The sequence below is a fragment of the Erithacus rubecula genome, assembly GCF_903797595.1.
Source record: "Erithacus rubecula genome assembly, chromosome: 15".
Lineage (NCBI taxonomy): Eukaryota > Metazoa > Chordata > Aves > Passeriformes > Muscicapidae > Erithacus > Erithacus rubecula.
Genome location: NC_136667.1, coordinates 16,161,379 through 16,166,347, shown reverse-complemented (window position 1 = coordinate 16,166,347; position 4,969 = coordinate 16,161,379). Strand labels below are relative to the sequence as shown.

At 40.6% G+C, this 4,969-nt stretch overlaps 1 long non-coding RNA gene across 1 annotated transcript; it reads left to right on the top strand.

Moving 5' to 3' along the window:
• Positions 1 to 484: 484 nt before the first annotated feature.
• LOC306808599 lies at positions 485 to 1,238 on the top strand. Its single transcript, XR_013776076.1, has 3 exons — positions 485 to 567; positions 935 to 1,013; positions 1,168 to 1,238. It is a non-coding gene; the product is annotated as an uncharacterized lncRNA (long non-coding RNA).
• The last annotated feature ends 3,731 nt before the right edge of the window (positions 1,239 to 4,969 follow it).

Below are 4,969 nucleotides of genomic sequence, written 5' to 3'. Positions count from 1 at the left end.
TTCAAAATCTCCAATTCATTCTAACCATCAGGCGGAAAAACAGTTGAACTCCTGAGGAGAAAAGAGCAGATAAATGCTGGAATGAACTTGCATATCTTTGAGAGGTGCAGTGCTCTGCAGACAGTGAGTTATGAACAGGAAAACTTCCCAAGTGTGTATTGTAAGCAGAATAATAATGGGCAATGGCTCAAGCAAAGGGTTTTCTTCCTCTGGCTTCATTTAGAGCTCAGTTTAAAAAGCATGGAGTTTGTTTTTGGGTACACACCATGCACAATTATATTTCCCATGACAGCAAAAAAGGAAAATTTAAAACCAATAAGCTAAAAAGAATGCAAATGTTCAAGTGGAAGAGGAGAAGCTGAAATAGGACTTTATGACTTCTTGGCTAAGTGAGTAATTTCTTGAACTTTCAAAATTAATGCCAGTTTGAAGTTAGTTTATTTGGACAGTTAGGATATATTCTGAATTTTTAATCTGTTTTCTCTCTCACAGGTGCATCTGATGGATTCACACTGCAGGAACTTCTGAGGGAGTTCTTAATTAACACAACCTGTAAGCCACTGAAAAGTGAGTGGAAACAAATGCAATTCCCTGCTCTATAATGGTAGGATTCTGTTTTGTGTCAGCAGTGCTCTTAAACTCACAGATTCTATATTTTATTAAAAATAGGTTATGTAACATGAAAAAACATCGTGGAGCACATTTTTTCTGAATCCCATCACACTTTCCTGTAATTCTGCATTATGCATGAACAGACTCAATTATATTTCTATGAGATTTTTAGACTGTGGCTCCACTGGTTTCCATTCAAACCTGCATTTTGAATATGCTGAGCTATGAATTAAAGCCCAAATTCAAACAAAACCAGCAGTAGGTGCACTGATAGTGGTGGAAAGTCCTTTTGCCTGGTAATATCCATCCTGTTACTTTTCAGCATTTCCAGATTCCAGCTGTTTCTGCTCTCATGGAGTGATGTGACCTGGCATGAGTGAGCTATTCAACACAGAATAGAGGTCAGTGTGTTTGCTTAAACAATCACTTCAATAGTAATAATTTTAATACAAAAATGTATCCCAGCTGCTCAATGGATTCCCAGAAGCACAGAGTCCATTCTGTGTGGAAAAGGAAACTGGAAGAGAAGGAAGAGTTCTGCCTCCCATTTTGCAGGCAGAAAATTCTGTCACTGAGGGAGCAAGAAACAAATCCAGTCTGATTTCAGGGAGTTGGTAAAACTGAGCCTAAAACTGGTGAGTCTCAGGGTGCTGTTCCATGATGCAGCTGAGCTGCTGAAGCTGGAAAAGGAGATTCACTGAGCCAAAATCCCAATCCATCCCTTCTCCTGGTAGTGGGAGAGAGGAGAAAGCCACAGGGCTCCCCTCACTTCCTCCTGCTGTGACTTTTTGAGTGGTTGCAGAGCTCTGAGGATGCTTTGTGAGCCTGTCCCAACACCTCAAGCCCAGGGCAGCAGAGGTTTGAGGATGGAAAAGGTTGAGGTTGGATAAGGATGGATGCCCTGGTTCTGCTCTGGCTGCCCCTCCAGCACAGCTGCTTGGATTTCACCCTCACATCTGTAAAATCACTTCATATCAACAGTGAAATTAGTTCCACTGTGAAATAAATAAAATGTGGGCACATGGGAATAAGTTCAGTTGGCATTTATGGTATGAGTGTATCACTTTCTATTGTTTGTCAACTCTTTGAAATAATAAACTTCACTATTTGACCCATATGTAAGTGCTAAAAATAAACAGATCAGCACCACTTTGCTTGGTTTTTACAGAATAAAAGGCTCCTGTTATTTTCAGAGCCTGATTTTTCCATTTCCCTTAATGCCCTGACCTCTCTTTACTGGTCCACTTATTAGTAACACTTACTTTTGGGAGATTGTAACATTGCCGAAAGCACAGAAAATACAATTCCTCCAGCCATTAATCCTTGTCTTGATGCTACCTCCACAGCACAAAGCCTCTCTCTTTTACTCCTGGCTTTTTTCCCTCCCTCTTTTTCTTCCCCTTTTTTATCCCCTCTGTTTACCCCAGTGTAGCCACTCCACGAGGTAATTCCCTTTGTGACCAGCTTGCTGCAAACTATCTCCTATTTACACTGGCTGCAATTTTCAATTAAAGACAAGAACTTAACTTTAGTGGAGGGTCCTACAGAGTCCAGCATTTGGGATTTAAGATTTGAGACTTTGAAGTTGGGAAGCTCAGAGAGAGCTTGGATGAGGTGGCAAAGTGTCTTTCACAGAAGAGATTTAAAGCAGAAAAACATGTTAACTCCCCCAGGCTCTGGGGCTGGGCAAAGAAAGAAGGTAGGAAAACAAATCTCATGCAGAAATGAGGTGCAGGCCTGGTACCCAGAAATGTGATTTAAATGGCTGAGTTATCCTTGGTACAGTAAAACATCAGGGACATCAAAACTGAGCTGCTTTTAAAGAATATTTTGAAGTGTCCAGTTTAAACTGATTAGGCTTGAAGCAGAAGACTGTGAAATGCCACTTACCCTGCTGTTTAAAGCCTATGAAAACCAATTGTAGGCAGAAGGAAATTAAGCTTTTTGTTTGCTAAATAAGCAGGACACACAAGAAATTATTGTCAGACAACGAGAATTTCAATGTACAAAATTCCCCTTACAGTATCTCATTTAACTCTGTGTGTATTGGGGTAGCTTAGGAGATTGCAAATCAATTTATTTTATTTAAAAGATGGGAGGTGCCATTAATTTTGTTGGTATAGAGTAGATCATATAAATTGGGAGATTTTCTGGCTGCATTAAGTTATTGTATTATATCTATGTCTATGTCTCTTATAGCAGACAGGAAACACTCCTATTTTTGATCCTCTCAGCCCCCAGCTAAAGAAAAACCATGTCAAAACCAATTTTTTTTTTCAGTTTCTGTCAGCTCATCAAGCTTTAACCCCCCTACATGCTGTCTGCTAATAAGAATTAAATCATGTAATAGCCAGTGGATAAATTAGCTGAGCACAAACGCAATGCTTTATTTAACAATTTTTATCATTATTTCGAAGCATCCAAGAAGAACAGGGTCTGAAAAGTTTTAAATCTGAATTAGCTTAACTACTTGTGACAAGTTTACACATGAGAGACATCGAGACTGTGTGTTCTACTTGCTACTTTCAGTTTCATCCTGGCTTTCTGTTTGAAAGATCCCAGCCAAAGTTAAATCAACCCACCCTTTGCTGATTTCCAACATTAGACATGTCCCCAGCTCTTTTTTTTTTTTTTTTTTTTTTTTTAACCTTGCTTTCAGGCTGACTTTCTCCCAATTGAAATTCAGTTCCTGAATGGTTGGTTTTTCCCTTGCTTCTAAACGTTGATAAAAAAGGGTTTTCTTCACTCCCTCAATTTGATGTGACAGGGCCCTGACATGAATAATGGACGTGTTTCTTTCACAGGCAAATCAACTTAATTTAGCATGCTTTTATACTTTCAATAGCAAAGCCACAAGCCTGTAAATTCCATGAGATCCTTTAGATTTGCAGAAATCTTTAGAATTAGCAGAAAATGTATAAAGTAAACAGCACTTATTTTGTCAAAATACTTGAATAACTTTTATACAGGAGCTAGAGATGAATATATCACTGCCTAATCAGATTGTGATTTACATGCAGTTGAGGATGGGCTGCCAGGCTCAGCCTGCCCTTCTGCTGAGGGAGCAAAGAGGGGTAGGAGGACTAAATAATCACAAACATTAAATAGAATTAAAATCCCAAACTCTCTTCTGAAGGTGAAGGAGATAAGTGGAATTTGAAGAAGAGGTTTATGGAGTTTGAAGAGGAGGTTTATGCAACAGAGGGTCTGTCAGGAGAACTCCATTCTCTGCCCATCTCCCTGGAGAAACTGCTGCTTTGCAGTTCAAGAAACGAGGAGAGAAAAAAGAATATTATTTATTATCTACAGAGGAGGGTGAGAGACCAAAACAATCCACCAGCTTTAGAAAATAACCTGCCTGTGTGCACTGACAGGTATTTTTTGGGAGGGGTCAGCCCTGCTGTCATAATTTTACTTGTGGCAGTTCCATCTCTGTCTCACTTTGCTGCCCAAGGTGTGTTAAAGCAGTGCTGGAAGATTTCCTTTATTCTGAACAGCAGCAAACTCCTCTTTGAAGCTCCAGGGAGCAGCTTTGGGCTCCTCCTTGGCCGTGTGGTTTCAGGATTTGCTGATTCCTCCCTTCTGACCTGCCATAAATCTGGTGTGGAGACAACAAATGCAAGGCTGAGCTCTGCTCTCTTCCCTCACAGAAAGCCAAGGAGGGGAAATGAGGGGAACTCTCTCAGCTTGCCCTTTTCACCTTTAGGGCTCATCCCCCAGCACTGCTGCTGGTAGCCAGCAGCCTGGTGACACTATCAAAGGAAAATAGAGGTTAATTCTATTGTCATCACTTATTATTGTAACATCAGGCAGCTGTAACAGCTCATTCATTAAAATATCCTCATAGTGGGTCAGTGAATAGGAAATAGGTTGGTTTGGGGTGTACAAACTTTGCTGCTAGAAAAATCACTGTTTGCACAACAGAGTCTCAAAAAAAATAAACCTTTTCTTCGTGGTACCACATTAATAAAAGAGAAACTAGTTTAGAAAAGGGTTTTCTCAAATGAAATGCTGCTTGACTCGAAGCCATCAGGCTGGGGAGGGAAAAGCCAGCCCTCAGAGATGCTCTGCTGGATTCAGCCTTGCCTTGATGCAATCAACGTGGCCAAGGGGATCCACATACCTCCAGGTCTGTCTGTAATAAGTAGTTAATCAGCCAATTAGGGGAACCAACAATTACAAATTGGGAAGAGGAGGACAAGGAAAGAAGAGGAAGGGGAGTGAGTCAAGGTAGGCTGAAATCCCTTTGAAAAGGTTTCTAACATTAACTCCCAAAGAATTACGTTCTACCGTACCTTGACTGATTTGTTTCCCCCCTTCCTCCCCCTCCCCTTTTCCTACTCCTTGGGTCAGTTAA